The sequence below is a fragment of the Taudactylus pleione genome, unplaced genomic scaffold (assembly GCF_031769625.1).
Source record: "Taudactylus pleione unplaced genomic scaffold, aTauple2 ptg000448l, whole genome shotgun sequence".
Classification (NCBI taxonomy): Eukaryota; Metazoa; Chordata; class Amphibia; order Anura; family Myobatrachidae; genus Taudactylus; species Taudactylus pleione.
The window spans coordinates 670,193-696,836 of NW_028284850.1; the positions used below are offsets into that span (position 1 = coordinate 670,193).

The following is a 26,644-nucleotide window of genomic DNA, read 5'->3' on the forward strand; positions in this document are numbered from 1 at the left end:
ATGTATATGTATATATATATATATATATATATATATATATATATTTAGTGTATGTATGTATATATATATATATATATATATATAATATATATATTATACACACATTGACATGCCTATATCCTCAAACTGGTCATTATTTATTTTACTTCTGTCTGGACTAAAGGAATGATAGTCAATGGGGTATTGTCCTGTTCATGGATGGAGCAGGCCTTGGCAAACAATCTGATAATATTAACAAAAGGCTCCCTTAATACAACTTAAATACATCAGCATTGGATACTTGTTAACAATAGCTACACGTCTGGCAATTGTTTATTAATCTACATTTAGGACACTTCAATTGTGCATATCATTGTCTGGGTTATATTTCAATTACCACAGACATACTGTGTATATATTTGAAGTAAACACTCACAGTATCTTTGTGTATTCTTGATTATTTGTCACAGACATGTCTAAAGACAAGTCTGTCATCACTGAATATATGAATTCTTTAAATATATATATTTATGTGTATCTGTGTGTATGGGGGTATGATAGGGTTTTAAACAGTATGCAGTGGTAATGCGATCGCACGATGCTAATAATAGCATATTAACATCACATACCATGGTTTCATGCTGACGACGCAAGATGGCGTCGTCAGAGTCAACCTAAAATGGCGTCGCTCGATATTAATTTTAAGATCTGGTCTCAGCCAATCATCCGGCTTCGACAGTCCACCCTTTGATAGCAAACACGCTATCACACTCTGGTCTTACTATTTTTTTTTTATTATTTTTAGTCTTACACTATGGGATATTATTTAATGTTATATTATGGGATGGCACAATGTGGTCATTAAACCATCAATAATGTGTCTCTGGGGGGGACATAAAACTACCCTTATACGCACACCGCGGATCTTGTGAGATCATGGGAAAGATGTGGGGATTCACCTAACCTATAAAGGAAGTCTTGAAGGAGTTATGGACTTACATTATTTAAGATGTTTTAAAATAACATTTTAATAACACATTTCATGCATGGCTAAATTTATACATCATCTGATGGTACAGGGTTGTAATGCAGTCCTACATTTACGTCAGTATTCATATTGTTACTTCTAACCACCATCAAAATTTCATGCTTTTGGTTTACCTTATCTTTACATTTTCCATATTTTAACACAGTAAGAACACACCTGACACATACGCCAATTACTAAGATAACAACCAATATGAGGATCAGGAGTTTACCTATACTAGCAACCATTTCCTGGACCCACTCCCCTAGACCGGAGAACCATTTCACTGGGTTCAACCATGAAACCCATTCCTCTACCTTGTCCTCTACTTCAGCCATTGAAGCATTATAGTTCTTCTGAAATTCCCATTTCAGCTGCAGAATTTTGTCCATCTTCCGGTCTATCACCTCCTTGGGGTCACTAGTGTTATTTGTAATATATGTGCAACACTTTCCACCAAATTGGGTGGCCAAAGTTACGCAATAACCTCCAGTGACAGCTGTTAATTAATTTAACACTAGTCTATGTTGCACCAGTTCTTTCTTGTAAGCTTGCAACTCCCTACCTGTATACCTAAATGTGTCATCATACATCTCAGTGATATTATCTATTAATTTAGCAAGATCTTGGATATTTCTAAAATTTTGTGTACCCCGAGCGTTCCTGGTGGGATCCAATGCTACCAAAACTTGAAAGCCAGTTGTTTAATTAACTGTGTGGCTTTATGTACATCACCAGGTATCATATTTCTTTTGTCTCTATGTTCATACTGTGTGTGAAGATATGGTAATGGTGTGTTTTTATGAATACCAAGCATTTCACCATGTGTAAGTGTCATAACCTCTGGGACTATTCCCAGATAACACAAACCTTCGGAACTCGGAGGGAGCCACTTATATGCTTTTCTACCACATATAAAATATACATCATCAAGGAGAACATAAGGAATAGTAAACATCAATAACCCACACATTTCCCTAGCAAGTGAACCTACTTCAGGTTCTCCTATTTGACTCATACAAGTTTCTCGTTGTAATATCTTGGCACAATATCCTTCTGGTACCCTACCAATCATTTCTTTGATGTTACTTAGTGTATTTTTGTACCGGAAGTGTCTTACACCCAACTGAATTGTGCATAACAGTTCAAATTTTTTTTATTTTTTTTTTAAAGTAATTTTTTTATTGAAACACCATGAAGTCAACATATACATAATGTACTTGATGCAAAGACAACTGATCAATGAATAAAATTAACAGTTACAATACTTTTCATTATATGCTTAAGTCCATTTATACAATTTGTGTATAATAGGAGAAAAAAAAAAAAAGCTGGATATATAAATACACACATCTTTTCCAGTAAAACAAATAAATAGGCCTCCCTTTAGATCAAAGGTTACTAAATATAAAGCGAACATAGCTGTTATACACTTTTCTGTTAGTTTAAAGATTTATATATCAATGTAATCATCTATGTTGGAGGAGTGCGGCCGCAGGTACAGAACGCCAAGGAGGGAGGTATACGGGAAGACAGGGAAAGGAGAAATCTAAGTGGACAGCACAGATCCCTAAACATTTAACCTAATTGGAGGATCCTCCGATATTGTTCGTTGACAATACCATTGAGTAAATTTAAATGATTCATGAATTCTATGCCTCTGTGCCGAGGTCAGAATTTCTATATAACTCTCCCAGGTTAAGAAAAATTTTCCCACTCTAGCTTCCTTCTCTAGTACAGTCTTAATCCAGTCCATATTAAATACGTGAAAAAGCTTTTCTTTAAAAATATGCAGTGTAGGTGGAGAAGTTTAAATCCATATTTGGAATATCGTCTTGCGGGCTACCGCACTAACAATGAGCAGAAGTCTCTTACAACCCTTCGCCACACGCTGACCTTCCGGAAGTATCCCAAACAGGGCCCACACATCAGTGAATGGTACATAATTCACCAGGTGATCAAGGGCGTACCTCCTTACTTGAAGCCAAAAGGTTCTTAAAAGAGGACACGACCAAAAATAATGGTACAAGTTGGCAGTGGCGGATTGACAGCGAGGACAAGAGGCCGAAGAGATCATGCCCGCCAAATATTGTCTATGTGGGGAGAAGTATGCTTTGTGAAAAATATTCGGGAACATTTCCTGGTATTGAATAGCTGGGAGTAAATTGCGAGATAAGAGAAGAGCTTTATTAAGAATTTTGCAAGTTAGTGAAGGAATCACCTGTACCCACCCGCTCATTCCAGTACGCACCACCTCATGTATGGGTTGTCTTAAAAAGGAATAATGTATTGATAACGCCTTTTTTGTGGCCGGTTCCGCGTGTAGCATAATATCAAACGTGTTTTCCCAATCTGAGTCCGAGAAACATTTAACGACTGAAGCCACATAGTGCTTAGCCTGCATAAAAGCAAGGAGATGGGTACGAAATGAGGGGAACCTTTCTGACGCCTCTTCATAGTTAAGTGAGCGTTTCAATGGTATGTTAAGAAGACGATCTATAGTATTCAGTCCTTCTTTTTGAAGTTTAGTGAAAGGAAATGCAGCCCTACCCCCCTGGAATTCCGGGTTCCCTGTAAAAGGTAAAAATATAGATTTGTAAGGGTTTAACTGGCCGCGGTGACGAATGATATGCCATACTTTTGGCATAAGAGAGTTCTCTCGTATATGAGTTGGAATCTCTGCATCATGCATATGCAAGAAGCTCACCAAATTACAGTCTACTAAGAATTGGCCCTCAATCGGAGAGTTTGCATAAAGATCTTGATCGTGGATCCAATCACGGAGATATCTTAATATTGCGGCATGATTATAATTTAGGATATGAGGAAAATTTATACCCCCGTTCGCTTTTGTTTGCTGTAACTTAATCAGCCCAATTCTTGGGCGTTTAGCTTTCCAGATAAAGTTTCTAAAAAGGGAATTTAATAAGCGTATGTCTTTTTGCGTTAAAAGAAGGGGAAGCGCCTGAAACAAGTATAACAGCCTCGGGAACGTCACCATCTTAATAAGATTGGCCCTACCCATGTAGGACAAACAAAGGTGTTTCCAACCCTCCAGTTCTTTAGTTATTTGAGTAATTGCCTTTGAGAAATTAAGTCTATACAGCTCAGCTGGACACTTAGGAAGTTTAATTCCCAAGTAGTCAATACTCGTTTTGGCCCAACGCAGAGGAAATTGACAACCTCAACGAGGAGTTTGTATGTTAGGATGGAGATAGAGGCCTACCGACTTGGATAAATTTACCACATATCCCAATATTTTCCCAAAGTCCGAGAGTTTAGACAATATTTTCCCCAGAGAGTTTGCAGGGTCAGAGTAACATACCTCTTGGCCCCTCCCGACCTTTATTTGCTAGCACCGCTGCCAATGCCATACGGATAGCCCTAACAGAATGTCTGCCTTGGACGAATCCTGTTTGATGTGGGGTTAACAAGTCAGGCATCATAGTTTGTAGCCTATTGGCCATTATTTTGGCCAGCAATTTAAAATCCGAATTTAGAAGCGAAATCGGGCGATATGATTCCGCTAATAGTGGGTTTTTGCCCGGTTTTTGGAGGAGTATCGTATAGGCCTCCGTGAATGCAGAAAAGGCCTGCTTATTATGCAATATTTTATTAAATAATTCTACCAAAGTGGGTATTAAGCTGTCTTTTAAGAGCTAATAGTAAGAACCTGAAAAGCCATCCGGCCCAGGCGATTTATGAGGGAGTAATCCGGATATAACACTACCTAATTCTGCTTCCGAGATATCTTTTGATAGCAATTCCCGTTGATCTTGAGTTAATACCGGTAATCGAGCTTCTGAGAGAAGTTGTTCTTGTAAATCTCCCTCCTCCCCTATTGGTTGATAAAGATTTGAAAAATGTGAGTGGAAATGAGATAGAATCTCTAGTGTTCACATGCGTATTATTAGATAATGGGTCTTTGATTACTGTGATAAAAGATTTTTTAGTTCGTGATTTGGACATAAGTGCTAATAATTTGCCGGGTTTGTTCCCCCATTTGTAATACATTTGTTTAGAGTACTCTAAGCGGGTTCTAGCCTGAGCAGATAGAAAAGACTCCAACAATTTTTTATTAAGATATTCTTCCAAGTAATGGGCAGACTGATTAGCCTGATACTGCCTAAATGCCAATGCCACTGCCGCATGTAAATCCAAATATTGTTTTTTCGATTCTCTTCTAAGCTTACATACATATTGTATAACATGACCACGCATCACTGCCTTAGAAGCATTCCAGAACAAGACAATATCCTGCCAATGATCTATATTATCATCTTGGTAGTTAGACCAAGAAGTAGTTAAAAATTGTTTAAATTGTTCCGATTTAACTAAATAAATCTGGAAAGCACCATAGGCGATCGGTAGGGGACTGTGATGTGTGCCATAAATCCAACGACACTGGGGCATGATCCGAAATTAAAATCTCATGGATCTCCGACTCACGAACCTGGGTCATTAAAGAATTTGAAATAAAAAAAAATCAATCCTAGATAAAGATTGATGAGCCCGAGAAAGGTGCGTGTATGTACGTTCCAAGCCGTGTATAAGTCTCCATGGATCCGACAGCTGGTGCAGTGTCTTCAGAGATTGAATATAGTACCACGAGGGTGCGTTAGATCTATTTACTGAAGGGGACCTATCAATGTTAGGATCGTCCACCGAATTATAATCTCCCGCTAAAATCAATTCATATACTGTTCTGTGTGCTAGTATTTGAGAGACTTTAGCCAAAAATTGATGTGGGGATTTATTTGGAGCATAGAGTTTAACTATAGTATACTGTCGTCCTTCAATGGACAGATCCATCAACAAAAAGCGACCTTCTGGGTCTATTATCTGATCCAAAATAGAATAGTTTAGATTTCTATTAAAGAGGATCGCCACCCCCCTGGATTTAGATCTATAAGACGCAGTGCTGCATTCTTCAATCCATCTAGCTTTTAATGTACCCTGCTCTCCCTGTGCCCAATGTGTTTCTTGTAGTAGTACGATATCTGGGTGCAGGTGAGTCACTACCTTCCTACGTTTAATAGGGGTGTTGAGGCCGTCCACATTCCATGATACCAAATTAAAGTGTGGAGGGGTAGTTAAGCCATCCCCTCTATTTAGTTGATTAGACATGGATTATTGCAAAAGAGAAGCGCTTCCTCATTGAAATCTTTGTCCTAAATAGGTTACTAAAAGGGGGAGAAGAAAAAAAGGACCCCCTCAGCGTCCCATAACCCCCAAATGGCCGCATCTCCCCCCGACAAGGTAAATTTTAAGAAAAAAACTAACCACATTGGGAAATAGAAATAAGTGACAAAAGGTACAAGCATTAATGTAATGACAGTCAACAAATAAACTAATAAATCTAAATCATGGTGTTCAATTTTTTCTTTTTTTAAAATACAATATGGTGGGACAGAGCCACCATCTTCCTCTGAGGATCCCATCCTAAAGCAGGAGGGATGCTCCGGACAAACAAAAAACATTTTCACAAATGAAAAAAGGGGCTTAGAGCCATATCAAAGTAAACATACTAATATAGAATAAACTGACATAACACAGGTTTTAAGTGCTAATAGGGTGAAAATCAAACTTGAATGTCACCACATGTATAGATGAGAAATTGCAGTGACTCTTCCGTAGAAGCTACCAAATACCCTATTAAGAATCAATAAATGGATTCTAACAATTGAGTAGACCTTTCATTGATCTGGGCGCGAGGGGGAGTCACGAGGACTTCTAGAAACATGATCCTTAGCCAACCTAGGGTCAGTAAAGAATAGGGGCCGTCCATTTTCCATAATCCTCAACTTCGCTGGATACATCAATGCGAATCTTCTGTTTTGTTCCACCAACATTTTACATACATCAGAAAACTCCCGTCTTTTTTGAGACACCATTACTGAAAAATCAAGATCTTATTATCAACCATAAGGGATTGTGTAGTTCTATAAGCCATGAGAAATTTTTCCTTCACCCTGAAATCTAGAAATTTGGCAATTACGGGTCGGGGTCTAGGATCATGCCCCGAATGTTCCGGGCCTATTCTATGTGCCCGGTCGATCTGTGGAGGGGCTGCCTCATCTGCAATCCCCAGTGCCTGAGGAATACGAGTGCAAAGGAAATCCATCAGCTGAGGGTTTTTTACAGTTTCTGGGAATCCTAAGAATCTTAAATTATTTCTTCTATCCCTGTTTTCTACATCATCTAGTTTGGTAGTTAATGACTATCGTTTGTGATTGACGGTCTATGGTTGCTTGTAGTGCGTGCACCGAATCTTCACAATCACTAGTACGTTGTTCTACTGTCACAATTCTAGCTGTGTTTGCATCTATCTTAGGGATGCATCCAACCTTGTATTGAGATCCTCAAATCTCTTGTCTAACAGGGGCATAAGCACATTAATTGTAACCCTAGCATTATCCTCCGAAGAGGGAATTGAGATGGATTGTGAGGTACCCTGTGCTTGGTTTCCTGAGGGGCCATCTGTAAAGAGTAACTGAGGTGAGCGGGGAGGTGCAGATACATTTGACTTTTGACGGGTTCTACCCATGTTTGTTTCTGAAGATGAGTTGGAGCTTTGTGATGGTGGTAACTTCTCTATGTATCTGTCCATACCCTAAGTTGGGCTAGTCAAGAGATATGGCTTTACTAGGCCGTCTACTATTTATTGCAAGTTATTTTAGAATAATAAATTAAGTGAACCTGTGTATGTCTTATTAGGCTCTTTAACCCTTTAATAGTTTTAATTACATTTTTTATATTCTTCGTATCCAAACAATTAATTCCTGAGGGTATATCCCCAGATTCTAATTAGCTAAAGCACCGTAGTAGTATTTGCAGAAATATCGGTAACAAAATTTTACAATACAATAATCGAGCAATGTACCATATAACTGTTACACCCTAGATATCGTTATATGCTCAAAAATACAGAATAGTAAATATCACAAGAATTATGCCTGTTTTGTAATAAGGTTGTTATCTTTACCCAAGGGTCATTTTTTGTTTCACCAAGAGCCTGTAATCAGAAAAAACCCCACTAGGTGGAGACAAAACATCAAAAAATAGACCACTGGACACAGGGCAGTATCTGAAAAGGATTTACATTCAAACAAGGATATCACAGTCCTTCTCTTGAAGACTCTTCATCTGTTTCCTTGTATTAAGGATTCACAGCAGTTCTTGCATATCCTTATTATATCCAGTACTGGCTCAGAGCCTGAACCTCCCCCAACTTATCTACAAATATGGAGGCAAGTTTGGTGGGGATATCAGAGGATACCTTTAAATGGAAGAGAGCTAAGCAGGGGATACAGTGAAGGAAAGGTGTGTATGGGGGATATGGTAAGAAGGGTATCAAGGGAGGGCAAGGATCACACACAAGGAGGGTAGGAACCAAGTTTCAGGGACTATAAAGGGGTAGTTAGGAGATGTTAGTAAGCGAGTAAAGACAAGACAATATTAGTACCTGGAGGGTCTGGATGGCTATGACCCTTCCTCCAAGCACCGCTTTCCTCTAGGATCTCCAATCTCCTCAAGTGGATGGTAGCTAGAGGTTAAGGACAATCTGGACCCACAATGCAAGGCCTTCCTCAGCACCGGAGCGGTGTTCTGTAGTTCAGCTCCACACTTTTAACTGCAGGCTTCTCACAGTAAACAGGCTCCAGCGGCTGCAACAGTCCCCAATGTCAAGCGCAGGTCCCAGCCCTCTCGCTCCGTGCAGACAACAGCTCCCCTCAAATGCAAAAACAGCCTTCTACACGCAGGGACTCGCTATCACTTCTCTAGCCAGAGCAGCAGCCCCTCTTCCTAGTTTCAGTTCCCGGCAGATCTATCTCACGCTGCAATCCGCGTTTCCACAGCAGATGGGCGGACAGTTAGAGGAAATGTTCCAGTCAGCACTGGCAACCTCCCGCAGTCAAAGCAGCGACCCCAGACAATAATTCTCACACTGCATGCGGTGACCACAAAGGATTGAGAACTCGGCAGTCCGACCACCGGGTGCAGGTAAGGGAGTCTTGTAGGTTTCACCATGGAGCCGTCTCAGCAATCAGTGCAGCTCTCTGACAGCACGGTTATAGCTCCAAGCGCAGCACTCCCGGTCCCCCCACGTTCAGGACTCTGTAAATGAAGCACCAGCATGCACTGCAGGGTATGTTTAGCAGCTTGCAGGGTAAGAGCCCAACAATTGGCCCTCTCTCCCCCTGCCGGATTTTCGCACCAAATATATGGCGGTCATGCAGGCCAGCAATTCGTGTGGCCAGACTCCGGTGGATGTAAATGTCCCGCAGAGACAATATATGTCTCAATCAGATCACCCACTGTTCAGGTAATATATAATTCCAGTGTGAGGATCCTATGAGCCCTCAGAATCGTGGATTCTCTCCGATTGTATATGTCCCCTGCAGGAGCAAGACTAAAACGCGGCCATGCTTGATGCCCCGCCCACCGGAAGTCCAACAGTTCAAAATTTATAGGTTCATTGTCAGCTCTTAGTGAGAAGGTCATTGGCTGGTTATTCCCCGTCACCTCCCAACTTCCTGGGTCATTGGAATTGGTGATGTTCAAACATAAAAGTGATATATCTACTTGGTTCTGGTGGAGTTTAAAATTAGGTGGTTTGGACTTGAGAAATTTTCCATCCAGTGCATGCTCTCTTTGCGATTCGAAAACCTCAGAGATATTCAATGGGAATGGCACTAACCCTACATTATGCTGTCCTTGAGGCATGTGAGAGCACACCCAACAAGTAAGTTTCTTTTAAAACTTTGACCACCATGGTATGATCCTCTAAAGGATACCCACCCCACTACTGGTTATACTTAGATTGGCACTGTTGGATACATCTCTCAGCGACTACGGACCCACAGAACTCACACATACAATAATCCCCAGATGATAGACCTTCACACTGTCTCAGAGTGTCCAGAATAGCAGATCTCTTAACAATTACTGTACTGGGTTTGATCAGATACTCCCCCGATTGGTTTAGCACTCCTCTCAACTCCATTCCATTGATATCACCATCAGCTCCCCTCTCCGTCCTCTGTCCTCCGTCACAGAAACCAGAGATCCTGAAACAACCCAAGATAATGAGAAATCTGGAAGAAAACACAAAGATAACAACAGCAGACCAATCCATTGCTGATAACAATGATTTACAAATTTCTTTAGTTCAGGTATCTCACTGTAACCTTTAACCTTCCTGGAACAGGCTCGCAATTGACAGGTCTACGTTATCTGCCTCGATTCCGCCTTGTCTCTCCACGGATTGGTTGACCTTCTTACAGTGAGTGGAATGGACCCAGGTATCTCCGCCACTTTCAGTGAAGTTGTACTCATCAGCAACACCTGATACGGACCTTCCCACCGATCTGTCAAACAACCTGAACGCAAGAAATTTCTGATCATAACAAATTCTCCAGGTTCAAAATCATGACAGTTTGTTTCAGGCATATCATGTGACAACAGTTTCAGTTTCTGCTGTTGCTGTTTTAACTGTTTACTCATTGTTATAAGATACCTTAGTTACCTCGTTACTTTTCAAATCTTCCTGCGTACTTATAATTAAATGAGGTTGTCTACCAAACAATATTTCAAAGGGGGACAGATTGTGAGGGGGTCTAGGAGTTGTCCTGATGCTGTGAAGGACAAGTGGTAGTGTTTCTGGCCACCCCAGTTCAGTATCTGCCATGATCTTACTTAATTTATTTTTAGTAGTACCGTTCATCCTCTCCACCTTGGCACTGGCTTGCGGTCGGTAAGGGGTGTGGAGTCTACTATTAATACCTATCAGTTTACACATGTTTGAAATATATCACCTGTGAAATGAGTACCCCTATCACTTTCAATAATTCTAGGGATACTTTATCTGCATACAAACTCCTGAACAATTTTCTTAGCAGTAAACGCAGCAGTATTCGTGGCAGCTGGGTATGCCTCAACCCAATTAGAAAACACATCAGTGCACACTAATACATACTGAGATTCCTGCAGGGTGGTAATTGGATGAATTCAATTTGTATTACCTGAAAAGGTCCGTTGGTCGGAGAAATGTGGGATGGTTCGGTAGGGATTGTTTTCCCAATGGTTTTCCTCAAGCAGGTCAAACAGGACATTGCTCTCTTTTCTGCTTGGAAAGAAAAACCCGGTGCGCACCAGTATGCTCTCATCAATTTGCACATACCTTGCTTTCCCAAGTGAGTCAGACCGTGCTCTGCCTCAGCCAGGCTTGGGTAGTACGCCTTGGGGGCAACTGCCTTACCTTGTCCATCTCTGCAGAGGACTTCTGCCCACATCCCTTAGACCTCCAGACTGCCTTTTCCTGAATGGAACACAAATTTAGCGTCTCAATTATTGTCAGGTCTTGCAGTAAAGGTCTGATTCAGATATTCCATACAATCATGTGCATCAATATACCTGCAGAACTCCTCTTCCGCCAGCAACTCGCGCCTCTCCACCCTTTGTGCATCCTGTTGCACATATGGTAAATACGTTGTTGGATTTAACGTACTGCACCGTTTGGTGATGTTTGCAGGTGCTATTAGGGCTAGTTCCCATTTTGTGAACCTAGCTGAGGAGACATGTTTGGTTTGGGCAGAATTCAGCAAAGCAGATACAGCATGGGGAGTATAGACAATCATATCATGGCCTAATACTACATTCTCACTCTTACTGACCAATAGAGCAGTTGCTGCTACACTTCTTAAACACGTTGGAAGTGATCTTGCCACAGTGTCCAATTGTGCACTGTAGTATGCTACAGGCCTACTGGCATCACCATGTTTTTGTGTGAGGACACCTGCTGCACAACCATTAGCTTCCGTACAGTACAAATCAAAAGGTTTTTCATAATCAGGTATTCCCAATGCAGGTGCTCTTGTCAGACTATCCTTAAGATTTCCTCTGTGTGTATGACATGATCAGGCTTTGAGGAAGAGACTCTAGGCCTGATTCAGACCCGGTCGCTCTGACAGAACGCTCGCTCTGAATCAGGGCCAGGCTTTTTTTTAGAACGGCCTCCTGGCTGCTTGCATAGCTGTGGGTGACCACCCACAGCTACAGCGAGGGGCCATGATGATGGTCGTGATGGTCAAGACCATCACGACCATCGGGCTTGCGATGAGACTTTTGTGGTAGGGTTTCGTTGCCGCAAGCCCCAGAGAGCTTTCGGCTCTAACAGAAGCTCTCCACTGACATCACTTGTGATGTCAGTCGGGCCGCCCCAAATGACAGGCATTATGGGAACGCCTCCGTTTGGGCAGCCACCCCCCGGCCCGCCCACCAAAGGGGACGAGCTGTCAGTCAACATCGACAGCTCGCCCCCTTTGTTGCGAGACCCGGAGCGACTGAGTGCCCGTCGCTAGCCGGGTCTCGCGCATGTGCACGACGGAGCCGGCTCCGTCGTGCTGTGGGCCACCATCGACCCGGTTGAGAGCGCTCAGCTCTTGCGACCGTGTCTGAATCAGGCCCTAAGTCCTGTAATGGTAAGGCTAAAATAGAAAAACCTGGGATCCACATTCTGTAGTATCCACACATTCCCAAGAAGATACTGATTTGCTGTTGGTTCTGCGGCAGTATCATGGTCTGTATGGCTTGGATTTAGTCATTGGTCAGATGTCGTAACCCCTGGGTTAGGCAATGTCCCAAGTATTTAACCCTGGATGGGCATGACTGTAGTTTTGTTCTTAGCAACCTTGTGTCCTGTTTGCGAGAGATGAAGCAATAAAAGTTTTTAGTATCATTTAAACATGACAAACAAATCAGAACATAACAATAAATCGTCCACATATTGTATTAGAACAGATCCATTGGCAGGTTGAAAAGATTGTAAACAGTCGTATAAGGCCTGGGAGAAGATACTGGGGCTGTCTATGAAGCCCTGGGGAAATCGTGTCCATGTGTATTGTACACCCCTATATGTAAAAGCGAATAGGTACTGACAGTCAGGATGAAGAGGTACAGAGAAGAAAGCAGAACAGAGGTCAATGACAGTGAAATGGGTTGCATTTGGTGGGATCTGCATGAGAATGACAGCTGGATTCGGCACTACGGGGAATTGGCTCTCTACTGCCTTATTAACCCCTCTAAGGTCTTGTACCAGCCTATAACCCCTCCAACCACTCTCACAGGAAAGATGGGACTGTTGGCTACACTTGCTGTACGGACTAAAATTCCCTGTTGTGATAACCGCTCAATTATGGGATAAACCTCTATCTCTACCTCCTGTTTTAATGGGTACTGGGGAATTTTTGGAGCTTGCCTACCGCTTTTTAGATTTACCAGTACGGGAGCTACATTTGCCATCAATACAGTGTCCTGTCCATCTTTGGTCCAAAGTGAACCTGGTATTTGGGATAACATTTGCTACCTGAGATGGATTTTTACCTGAACCAGTAGAGTGATACATTAACCTTTGGGGAGTGTCCAATATATTCCTCACCTCGTGCGCAACTCTCTCTGGGATATCTAGAAATATACCATCAGGGGTACAATATATGACACATCCCATTTTACGTAACAAATCCCTTCCCAGTAGGTTGGTAGGGGCCGCTGCTGCCAGGAGAAAAGAATGCCTGGTATGCAATGGCCCCATAGTAACCTCTGTGGATTTGGTTAAAGGATAATGTTGCACTTTACCCGTTACACCCATTGCTGGTACTATTTCGCTGGTCACCTGTAAATTAGTTGGAGATTTTATCACTGATCTGGTCGCCCCTGTGTCTACAAGAAAAGAATGTTTAGTACCAGCTATATCAATTAACATTACAGGTTCTTCTCTAACATCCCCAGTTAACCTGACTGACTGCAGACTACAGGTATGACCTGACCCCTATCGTTGACTCTCACTCTCCAATACAGCATTTAAGGCCACAATTGGAGCAGGTGACTGTGGAGAATTCCCTGCATTCTGCATATATCCCTTATAGGGATATCTAGGTGCTCCCTGGTTTGGGGGTCCTACCCTCTTCACCTTCCAGTTCCTACTTACATGTCCCACTTGGTTGCAGTTAAAACACCTTTGTGAGTGGGGTGGGGGAAAAGGTTGTTGTGTAGGTTGGGCGGTAGAGAAAGATTGTGAGTGTGGGTATGAATTTTGAGGGAAATATGGTGGCTGAGGGTAGTATGGGTTTTGTGGTTGTGTGGGATAAGTGCGGTAGGGCTGTGTTTGTGTCTGTGCAGGATTGGTGAGCGCGTGCAGCTGTGCAGGTGCATGTGTGTCTGGTGGCTGTGATGGTATATTCATTCCTTCTAGAGCTTGAATGCTAACAGCCATTAGCTTCTCGCTCTGGCCTCTCTCTTCTTGAGGATGTTTTTGTCGTGCTCAATAGCAGACTCCCTGAGTGTGTCTACAGTAACTCCCCTCCAGCCAGGGAGAGATGTCTGGACTCGGGTCTTCAGATTGTCATAAGTACCGTGATGACCATTTCCCTATGGTGAGTGCCATCTTTAATATCTTCTATCCCAGTGTACTGGGTGATAGTCTGCAGAGCTCGGGTACTGTAATCTTCTACAGATTCACTCTTTTTGTTTTATGGTGAAAATTTTACTCCAGTTAACTACTACCGGAAAATATACACCCAATTGAGTTATTATGCGGGTCATGTTACCTTGGTTATCCTAGTCTGTTAAGCGACCATCTCCCTCCAATACGCAATCCGTGATGAACTTTTTCACGTCGGTATTGTGCGGAAGACACGCCCTTAACACCACTCGCCAATCTTTATTGGTTGGCTCGTGAGCATTACCCAGATTTTTCACAAATCTTTGCCATTTTGCTAATTCCTTCTTATGGTCAGGGAAGTCAGTCATTATGGAATTTAGTTCCGCTCTTGTCCAAGGACAATGCATCACTACATCTCTTGTGGGCACCACACCATTCGCATCCAGATTCCCATTGGGAACAGTTATTGTCCGGATGAGATGGAGACCAGCCGCACTGCTACCTTTTGGATTTATTACCTGGCTGTAGATTTAGTCTATTACTGCTACGTACAGGATTAACAACTTCCGTTACAGGTATGGCGGATGTTAACACTTCCTGTACTACCACTAATGAGGATGGGGCCACCTCCTGTGCTCGTTGTAATGGAACATCTAACATTTGAGCGGCATGGGAAATGGCAGCCAACATCCGGTTCATCATCCGCATCATAAACATTTTCCTTGTGATTACTCAAGAGAGGTACAGGTTACATGTTACATATTTATGGGTGTTTTACATCGACTGTACCTTCACCCCCATCCACATAGGGCGGTGACGGTGCGCGTGAACCACTGACATTACCTTCCGCAACGCTACCTTGCTGTGCGTGTTCGCTATTTCACGGTGCGCACGCACCGCAGTGTAGCGCTGCGTGCGCACTCCCGTGCATCGTGTACGGAATGCTGGTTTGCGTCGCATGCACACCCCTGAGCCACGTATCTCCTTTGTGCTGCCATAGCTTTATCTTTTTCTTTCGAGAGTGCACCATACAGATGCTATCTCGGACATTATTCAATGCCTCCTTATTAAAGCTGCCAATTCAGGAAAACTGTTTCACACTCTTCCTCGTCATTTTAAACCTTACATCACAGTACCTAGTTGCATAAGTACCGTACCTAATATGCATAATATGCCGTGCCGACCCGATCGGCGCTGCCAAAAGCAGCACACCATCTAACATCTCTACCATTTGCTTGTCTCCCATCTTGGGAAAATAACTCTAAACTTTTCAAATAGAGATTTAAATCGGTGAAAGAATGTCAAGGCTACTTTCACTTACCTGTGGACAATATTAACAGGATGCGCCCACACACCTATGGAAAAATAACCAGGCTGCTTCCACGGACCTAAGCCCTTTTCGAGTACTTTGTACTGCTAGAATTTAAGCATTCCAATAACGCTTACCCTTTTCAGTGATTTCGTCCACCACTGCTCAGTTCACAATCACAATGCCCAATAACCCTAACTGATCACTGGATGCTGCAATCACAGAGAGCCGATACCTACAACAAAACAACTACACCTACTGTGTGTGTATAGACTTCGGTATCTACTACCGAGCCACTAGGCCGACACCAGGCGCCTAGCCCCTAAGAGTCTTGCGATACCCCTAGCTAGGGAACATGTTACCCCTACCAACACACGTTCACTGTTGCACACCTTTTTCCTGCGCAGAAAAATCCACGTTTTCCCAGACTATGGCAGCACCGACCACAGTACTTACAACAATGTTATCACGCTATCAATATCGCAATGCAATCTCAATGGCTTTGTTTGAACACACGGCAGCAACACAGGAAATACGTATACGCTATTGTGCGAATAGGCGCATACACAATAATGCGACCGCTACACAAAACTTATTACCCTTACGCTATTGTACGACTTCCCCTTTTAACATGAAATTTTATCAACGAAGGAAAACAAACTTTTTCCTCCCTTGTCCCTGGATTCTAATCAGCGCTCCTTGAACTCACACAATAACGGATAGCGGTCTCTCAGCAACAAAGTGGTAGCAGGTATTCAAAGGCACAATGAGTTCTTTCCTGCGTATGGCACCTCCACCCTTTTGCTGAGAGATAACTGTGTGTTACCGTGTGAATGGTAGCGTGATTTCACTATGAGCCCCCATCTATTGATTCCTACCTATCTATAAACTCTAAATGTCGCTAAATAGCGTTATGAGTCGCACAAGAAATAATTGCTCTCCAGACTTTGATTGTGGTTCCAAAGCACAAAAAGATATTATTCACCAAAAAGCAGATAGTTAACACGCTGTGATCTAAATACAATTAGCGCAAACAAATGATAAAATCACAAGGTATTGTCAATACATACGCAAGCGCAGCGGTCCCAGTTACAGTCATCAATCCAGAGGTCTGTGGTCATCCCAGAGAATGGCTACTAACTGGGACTGGGACACAGGCTATATACCCTAACAGATCATGATAACAACAATGTAGACAGACAAACATAATTCCATTAGTTCTTGGTCTTTGTAGTACGCTGTAGGGCAGTTCACTAGGGGTATGTCCCACTTCTCCAGATTACATTGTCGTTCTTTAATTGATTTAAATTAGATAGAGACACTACATTACAGTGTACACATTCTATTCCTATATTCCATAACCATCGAACGCAAGATGCGACTCCCTCGCTGATCGGTTCAGATATCTTTAAATAAACAGTGTGTCAGTTTAGTACCAAACATGCCATGTTTATCATATTGTATATCGTAAATATTAAATACATGCATTTTATATCAAAATTAATAACTTTAATATAAACCATAATGTGCAGGAACCTTTTATGAGTCGTGTATATTTATGATTATATGTAAGTATGTGTTGTGTGTTTTCATGCAGCAGAAAAAGGTGCGCTGTGTGTTTCTATTTATAATTGCAACTGTATATGTGTGCATGCATTGTGGATACCCATGTGATCGTATAAGTGTGTGTGTGTGTGTATATATATATATATATATATATATATATAAAATGGATGGATGGAGAAAGCCTCGGCAAACAATCTGATAATTTTAACAAAAGGCTCCCCTAATACAACTTAAATACATCAGCTTGGATATTTGTTAACAATAGCTACACGTCTGGCAATTGTTTATTAATCTACATTTAGGACACTTCAATTGTGCATATCAGTGTCTGGGTTATATTTCAATTGCCACAGACATACTGTGTATCTACGTGAAGTAAACACTCACAGTATCTTTGTGTATTCTTGATTATTTGTCATAGACATGTCTACAAGACAAGTCTGTCATCACTGAATATATGAAGTCTCTAAATATATATTTATATGTGTATCCGTGCGTATGGGGTATGATAGGGTTTTAAACAGTATGCAGTGGTAGCATCTTAGCATCACACACCATGGTTTCATGCTGACGACGCAAGATGGCGTCGTCAGAGCCAACCGAAAAAGGGGGCGCTCGATATTAATTTTAAGATCTGGTCACAGCCAATTATCCGGCTTCGACAGTGGTTTCTAGTTTCCACCTAAATGAGGAAATTGTGGTTCTGGCCTTTCAATCACCAGACTTCTCGGCAGGTGAGGCCTCTTTGGATGTGGTCTGTGCTCTAAAGATCTACGTGGACCGTACTACTTCCATCAGGAAATCGGACTCCCTCTTTGTCCTATATGGATTCCACAAGAAGGGATGGCTGGCTAACAGACTCTGGCCATATGGATTCACATGACTATCTCACAGGCTTACGCGCAGATTGGCCTTCCTGTGCCAGCTACAATATCTGCTCATTCTACTCGCTCTGTGGGTCCCTCATGGGTAGCCCGGCATGGCGCCTCTGCTGAACAAGTATGCAAGGCGGCTACGTGATCTTCTGTCCACACCTTTCTTAGGTTATTTGCCTTTGATACATTTGCCTCTCAGGATGCTTCCTTCGGGTGCAGGGTTCTCCTCTCAGCTCAGGAGCGTCCCTGCCCTTGAACAACTGCTTTGGGGCATCCCCATTGTCTCCCTGTGGGGCCCTATAGGGTCCACAGGGCACCCGCCCTGATGTACCTGGCTTCTATGGATTTATTCTCTTGGTCACTTGTTTCCTTCTCTGTGTGAGTGTGTGATTCTTCAGTGTACCAGTCTTCCTTCTCTCCTATCCTGCTCCTGCTTTGGGCTTGTTAACAAAACTGAGCTGTCCTCAGGCTGTGGGCGGGGTATAATTAATATATATGGTATATGGCACAGTGCTGCATACTGTATATGTATATTTACAGTTCGGTATGACAGGTGTGGTATGATCGAATGGTTATTTACTGTATCAAATGGTCAGTCATCTGCATGACTGATATTGCATCTGTGTGGGTGTGAAAACAGGAATCACACTAATGTGATTTTATTGGTGATATTAGATACAATTGAGTCACAGTTCTCAGTACCTAGGGTGTGGGCCCCAAACCTGCACTAGGGTTACCCTGATCTAAACCCACCTACCAGGGTATGTGGGGGAGGAGACCAGAGAACTAGAGTGGGGGGAACCAATAAATGTTAACCTGTTGGGAGTAAATGGTGTCCTTCCTTCTCCTTTTTATTTGCTTATTGATTGTTTTGAATTTTGATTCTGTGACAGGTGGCAACAAAAACTTGTGTTTATCTTTTTGACATCCTTCACCTGGGGCCAGGAGTTTTCAGAAATGGGCTTCAAATGGTGCTTGAAGACCAAAGCATTCTAAAGGTAATTACTAATAAGACCACTGTTATTATTTAGCAGGAACATGGATTTTATATCTTTTAAAAAGTACTTTTGCTCATTTTTAAATTAAGGGTGCCAATGCAGTAAAATAGCATGTATTGATTTGAAAGAGATGTTATGCTGTTTGTCTTCTTGAATCAGTAAATACAAAAGAAAGAAATACTGAAACCCCACATTATTTTCACTAGTGTCATTCTGGCATTGGCAGCTGATACACTTTGTAAGCCAAACACCTCAAACTCTTAAGCTGACAGCTTTTTGTTGTGCTATGTGATAGATACACCCACATGTATAATTCTGTCTGTCCCCTTCACTCCCTTCCCCCTTTTTACTGGAACTATGGTGACCTCTAGCTTGGGACCAGCTCTCCACACTGTTCTGGTCCGTCCATAATAATACCTGGCCCCCATAATTGAGAGTGTGATTCATGAGTAGGCCCAAACCTAAGCGCTATATTGATTTGTTGCACCACTTCAGATTGCTGACACCATGAGATGGCTGCTGCTACCACAATTTGTTCTTTTTTCCCAGTTACTGCTGCATTGGGGCTTATTCTTTAGTCCTAACACATACCTACCAGTATTGTTTTAAATTGTGGGAGGAAACCAGAGCACCCGGGTGATCTCCATGACAAGGGCAGAACATAGAAAAAAAATCAGATCTCAAATGTACCTCACTTAAATGATATAAGGATAAGGATGAGGGTGGCAGGTGAGGCCATCTTAAATCTTGGTTTGCAGGCTACTAACTGTCACGACACTAGAAGTTTTATGATCCAGGTCAGGATCCCTCGGACTAGTTGTAAGTGCTGTAGTGTGAGTGAAGCTAGATGACCTAATAATGCTACACTTCATGCAGGCTACTAGTAGTAGCAGCGGAAGACTGATGCGGCAGAATGCAGAAGAACAAATACTGAAACCAGATGCTGGCTAGCCCATGGCTGTAACAGTAGGTTGTGGTATCATGAGCAGACTGCAATTATATAGGAACTGGGTGCCGAAAGCACCACTGAAGCAGTCTGCAAGAAACACTGTAATTGGGTGCAGGAGCACATCTGAAACAAGCTGCAGAAAACACTGGAACTGTGTGCAGGAGCACACCTGAAGCAGGCTGCAGGAAACGCTGGAACGAAGTGCAGGAGCACACCTGAAGCAGGCTGCAGAAAACGCTGGAACTGGTAGCACTACTGAGGCAGTCTGCAGGAATATACCAGGGCTGAATGCTGTGAAAAAATACTGGAGCAAGTAACTGGAACAGACTGGAGCAGAGTGCAATGAAGCAATACTGGAGCAGGTAACGGAGGTACTGATCTTCTGAGAGAGAACTTGTACTGAAAATGTGCTGCCAGCACTTCCTGGTTTAAATAGGGCACCCTAGATGCTGATGGACAGGATTAAGCATATGACTGGAATTGCTGGTAGGTAGAACAATTAATGTGACAGTCCAAGATTGCGGCACCCATGGTTCATAACAGCGGGAGTTGCCAGTCGTAGAACGCCAGTCAAATTTACAGATAATTGCCTAAACACTTTGGGGATGCCACAGATGGCCAGCAGGGACATGGATGGACGCAAATTCACAACTCTGGACTCTGAATCGGGGTCCCGTATTTCGGCATGTGACAAAATCTGTTCCTCAGTTGTGGGATAGAGAGGAGTTACAGGGAAAGGAGCTCTATCATTCTGTTACAGGAAAGAAAGGGAATTAAGGCTGCTACATTCCAAAATAAAGTGATGATATCCTTTACGAATCATGAAAGGTATTTGTATTTAGTGAAGTGTGACTAAAACCACCTGAGCAGATCCTTATTTTATATTTACATATCAACTAAAAGTGGGCTTCAGTACTTCGTACTAAGCAAGCGGCATCTTTTAATACATTCTTACAGTCTTGATAAAGATGAGCCAGGGTTATGGGTTCCATAATAAGAATAAAGGTGTGTACTCTTTATAGAAATTGTGTGCGTCATAACCGTTATAACAATGGAATATCTCATATTGGTTCGAGCCACTGTCAGAAGAGATTAGACACATGCATATCCTGTATAAGGTTCATTAGGTGCTTCTATTGTGGAAAGAAGCAGGTTAAACACAAATACATAATATTACTTACCTGTGTTTGGGCGATCCAGCCAATAAGACGGGTACCTTCATATTTTATGCGCTATGGGGAAGTTGTTTTTGGTACTGTGACTGTTGATGGATATTTCATAAATGAAATAAAATCCTAAATCTGTAGACCTAAGGAGAGCACCTACAATGTCTGCCACATACTGGGATGCTCTATCCCAGACAGGTATTTATCATGCTTAGACTATGTGATGCCGCAGAGGTGAGGGATCGTCTTCTGTCTGGAGCAAACATTGGGGTACTTGCCCATATTGGGTGGATCACGAAAACCCAGGTAAGTAATATTTTGCAGCTATGTTCAACCTATTTAACTCAGGATTGAATTTCCAGTTTTGTATGGAACGGTTTTTTTAATATTTGGGATAGGCTTCTCATCAGGTCTTGGATTTGCTTCGGTTTCTCATTGGGGTAGAAATAACAAGTTGTGGGTCACGCAGGTGGTGCTATAGGGGACACTTGTTCCAGATCAGGTCCTTTAATAATCATGGCAATTGTTTCCTAGAGCCGTGTGGCAGTAACGTGAATATTGGTTGCCTGAAGGTATCGAGTGCCATTGATCTCGGCCCTCTATATTTACAATCCGGAGGCATCCATAGTTATGTATAAAATGTTATATCTGACTGGGAACAAGGGGGAGCTATGAGTTTCTGTTAAAACAGTGACAAACTTGTGGCAGTGTCATGGCCGTGTATCTAATCCTCCATGCGATTCCAAGTCATGAGTACAGGGAAGGGAAGTCTGCTTCACATGGATCTCTTGCGCTTAGCATGGGGCTGGTGCACGTGCAGATACTAAAGATAACGGTTGTGGAGGCATAAGTATTAACAGCGGGCGGCATGGCTTTCTACTGGAAGATGCATGTACTCTAGTATTAGTCCTACAGAATCTGGCATTAGCATAAGATAGTAATTCAGGCTTCCGTAGCTGCCTACAAATACATCCACTTTGTGTATTGCTCAGAATTTGTCCCTATAGCTTTATTTTAAAGACCAGTTTTGAGATCCTCACCCAGTAGAGTAGGTTCCAAGTTGGACCCAATGCCATTTCTTCTTGCTCTTATACCTGAGCTATCAATGTGCCAGACACAATATGCCATATTTCACAACTAGCTGAGATAGCCGGCATTGCCCGTGTTAAAGACTGGACCCTGAAGTACTCCCACAGCCTTAATTTTTTTTTTTTTTTTACATGGTCCTCGCCTGTAATCAGGAAAACTGCAAATTAGGAGAAAATGACAGTGCAGACAGGTGTATTCTCACACCATTTGGAAAGGGGTATATCAGAAGCAGACTGACTTACAGAACAGAAATCATTATAGTTTCAGAAATCACTGCAGAACAGAGGGGGTGATTTTGCTACAGACGGATATGCTATTGCATCTGCGATAGCTGTAATATGGAAATGCAGCAGGACTTGTTACGCCTCCTGCATGTATTATTGATACGAGCTGTAACCAAGGATGCAACATCGAATCATCTGGTATTCCTTAGGCCGGCTGAGTGACCTTGGGGACACGCAAACTGGCCACCTTAGATGAGTAAAAGAGGCCAGGAAATCTCAGTCGGATGATGGAGATCCTGGGCTCTCCACTCCACCCCAACGGTGGCTTCACGCCTCCGTTTTGGGAAACAGTCACCACCCCCAGCTCGCCCAGAAATTGCAGCAGACTGTCAATCACTGACAGTCTGTTGCCGGACTGCGTTTCGGGATCACAGACCTGTATTGCACATGCGCAGTATGGGTCAGGTGCATGTGCAGATTCACGATAATTGGGAATCTGAGAGTCCGCAGCTGAATCATGCCCAGAAATCACTCTGCAGCCGAACATTAAAGACCATAACTAGCAGGACTGCCATCAGGGAGGGAGGGGGGAAATGCTGGGACTAGAGTCCCATTCCCAGAGAGAAGGGGGCTCGCCCTCAGTGGCACTGTGTGGCTGCGAGCAATCTCCCATGCTGTTTGTAATCTTTGTGTGCTAAGCGTTGCCAGGATCAAAGATTGTGGATTGATCATGCTGTCTGTCAGTCTAAACGTATTGGGTGCTGAGCTGCTCATGACCCAGTTGCACCTCAACTACAGTAAAAACATCTAAAGCTCTTCTCAGACAATCAGACAGTGGTAACCTTGCTTAGCAGACAAGGAGGCACCAAAAACAGACAACACTCAGCAACACTCAGGCCATGGGCAGAGAAAAAATTTATATCTTTTTAAAGCAGTTCAGGTAGTGGGAAAGGTCAAAAAGGTGGCTGGTTACTAAACACAATATCAGATCTACACAGGAGAATGGGAGTTGATCGAGGAAGTGTTTCACAGATAATTCAGAGGTTTGCAATTCCTTGGATATCTGCTAGCAACAAGTAAAAATACCAAACTTGGAAAATTGTACTCCAATCATGTACTAAACTGCAAAAGGATTCGATGTCAAACAAGACCCAGAGACCCAAACTATGGTACACGTTCAGTCCTGTTTCTCTAATTTCGAGAATTCTGAAGAAGATCAAAGTGAAGCAGCAGAATTGATGGCAGTGTTCCATTTTGGTCGTGCATGTCGTGATTTGTCGTACTTTGGCTGGACCTCCTACACCTTGGACCAGTCTCCCTCTTGATGGTGTTCAGGTTGGACAGTAGTTATAAATGATGTAGTATAAAGTTATTAAGTTTAGCAAGAGTATTTTTTTTAGAAGTATAGAAAACATTTGTATATTGGTGCAAATCAAAAATGATAAAGATGAAATATGGTCTTTTATAAATTTCACATTGAACCAAGAATTTGTTCTGGCTTTCTGTCCTGAAACCATAATACCCCTTTTCCACTGCGTAAAAAATCCAGGTAATTGCCGTGTCTACCCGTTACTTGGCTCAGTGGAAACTGCTCACAGGAAACAATCCCGGGTCTACTGTCCCCAAGATTTCTTCCCGGGTATCGAGTAGGGTTTTCAGCGGGTAAAACCCTGTAACAACGCAGTGAAAACTGCTCTTACCCGGGATTTTTGACCTAGGCAATTGCAAATGCCGCTGATTGGTCCTTCCAGGGTGCTGGCTGCTGATGTAATCAGTAATAAAAAATAATAATTAAATGAAATAAATAATAAAGCATGTCATTAAATGTGGATGTAATTAAAGGCCTGAATAAATGACATTTTTAATGACATCTACAGGTTTTGCTGGGCTTACCCGGGTTAAGTGGAAACGGAGGCGACCCGGGAAAAACCCGGGATGAGAGTGCAGTAGAAACAGGGTCTAAAGGGGCACGTCCACTAGCAGGCCAAAAAACGACTGCATGATTACTACATTGTAATAGTGCAGTCGTTTCACAGTCTGTGCTGTGTCTACACTGAACCCTCCCTCAACCACGAACATGGCCAATCTGTCGTTACTGGCAGATTGACCAGCATGTTCGGGCGATGATAGATGTCAAAAACGACCAGCGGGAGCTCGCATCGCTGGTTGTTTTCGACATTTAATGAACGATTTGCGAACAATTAATGAACGGTTTAACAATATCGTTATCATTCAATCTCTCACTTTAATCGGGTAGTGGATGTGGGCCTTAAGCTGGTTATGACCGGGACAGACTAAAGGGGTATAAGTAAAGAAGACATTGTTCTAACCAGATCCAATATATGCAATTTCAATAGGTCATTAGTTAAATCAACTTTTTAAATTTCCTCAAGATCCAAAAATACACTTGTCAGATGGATCGGTGGGGACATCTCATCGGCTTATAAAAGGAAATGTGAGGTACCAGAAATATCAATGGCACAATTACACAAGTTCAGTGTTGACCTCCGGTGCTCACAGGACACTGGCATCAACAGATCTCTGCAAAGCAGCAGGGTGGTCTTTGCTTCTTTCTAACTCTATTTACATGCTCAAGGCAAATTTATTCTACATGCCAACACCCAGTAACGCCCATCCAGCCGCATGCTTACGACTCAGAAGTGGCAGTGGTGCCCATAGGAACCAATTAAGTTCTGGCTCTAATTTATCTAGTATATTCTATAAAATGATAGCGAACATCAGGGTTGGTAACTACGTGCAACATTTTAACTTGATCTCTTAAGAACGTTTCATAAATCCTGCCTCCAACCATGGTCATTAGTGTATGCACCGAGGCATATGGAATAGTTTGCTTACAAAATTTAGCTTGATTTAATCTAAAGCACACTGAAGCCGGGATGGTTAAGAACATTACAGCAAAGAGAATAAAAAATGCTATATTATAATATTAGCAAATGAGTTATGCATTAATAATGTTGGTCAACTAATATGTATATATGTATCATTTTTTTCATAGGTGGTCCATGACTGTCGCTGGTTTGGAGATTTCTTGTCCCACCAATATGGCGTGGTCCTCAGCAATGTCTTTGATACACAGGTATGTCTACAGTTGTGGAGTAATACAAAGAGTCATGAGAATAAATATATTTAACAAGGTGACTAAAGTTATATATTTTCAGAACATGTATTCTTAAATACCTCCCATTCTTCTTTCTTTTGTTCAACTGTCCCCTCTTTACCCTTTATAACTGCTAGACCTAGGGGGAGATGTATTAACCTCTGGAAAGTGATAAATTGGAGAAAGGTGAAGTACCAGCCACTCAGCTTCTAACTGTCATGTTACAGGTTGTATTTGAAAAATTACAGGAGCTGATTGTCTGTCTGGTAGTTTATTATCACTTTCCAGAGCTTAGTACATTTGCCCCAATTCTAAGATCAACCCGATATCGACCAAGCTTAAGTGTGCACATCTATTAATGTATGGATTTTTAGGTTTTGGGATGTTCTCTATATACAGATTATGCTACTACTAATATGTTCTGACTGTCCGGAAAGTATCTGCATATTTAACAGTTGCAGTTACAAATTCTGCATACATAGAGCATACAATCCATAAATGGATGAGTTAAGAAATATTACTATAAATTTTTTTATTTCCACAACATACTCCATGGTACTTATAGGTACTTATAATGGATCATCTCTCTAGCTGGCTCTATAGAGACAGGAAAAAGAGACACTCCCAGAAGGTAATGTGACTTCTTCCCTTTGGTGTTGAACAGAATCTTCCCAAGCTGTCCTATGAAACCTAAACGAGTCATACAGTGGGAATATCCAGCTGCAATCGGATCTATTCACCCAGCGTTAATCGGTCACCACAACTTTTCCCACCCGCGGGACACTGCGGCCCGCTGGTGGGAAAGGCACAGGGTAGGTAATTTTAGCTGAGTGTCACTAATAGGGCATTTTGTCATTTTAAAATTGGTCAGGGTGCGGTATCCCGCTAACACATCCTAGCGGG

General features: G+C 42.3%; 1 pseudogene; it reads left to right on the forward strand.

The window, feature by feature from the left end:
- The window catches only part of LOC148505581 (piRNA biogenesis protein EXD1-like), a 208,556-nt pseudogene that overhangs the window by 154,790 nt on the left and 27,122 nt on the right, over positions 1–26,644 (forward strand).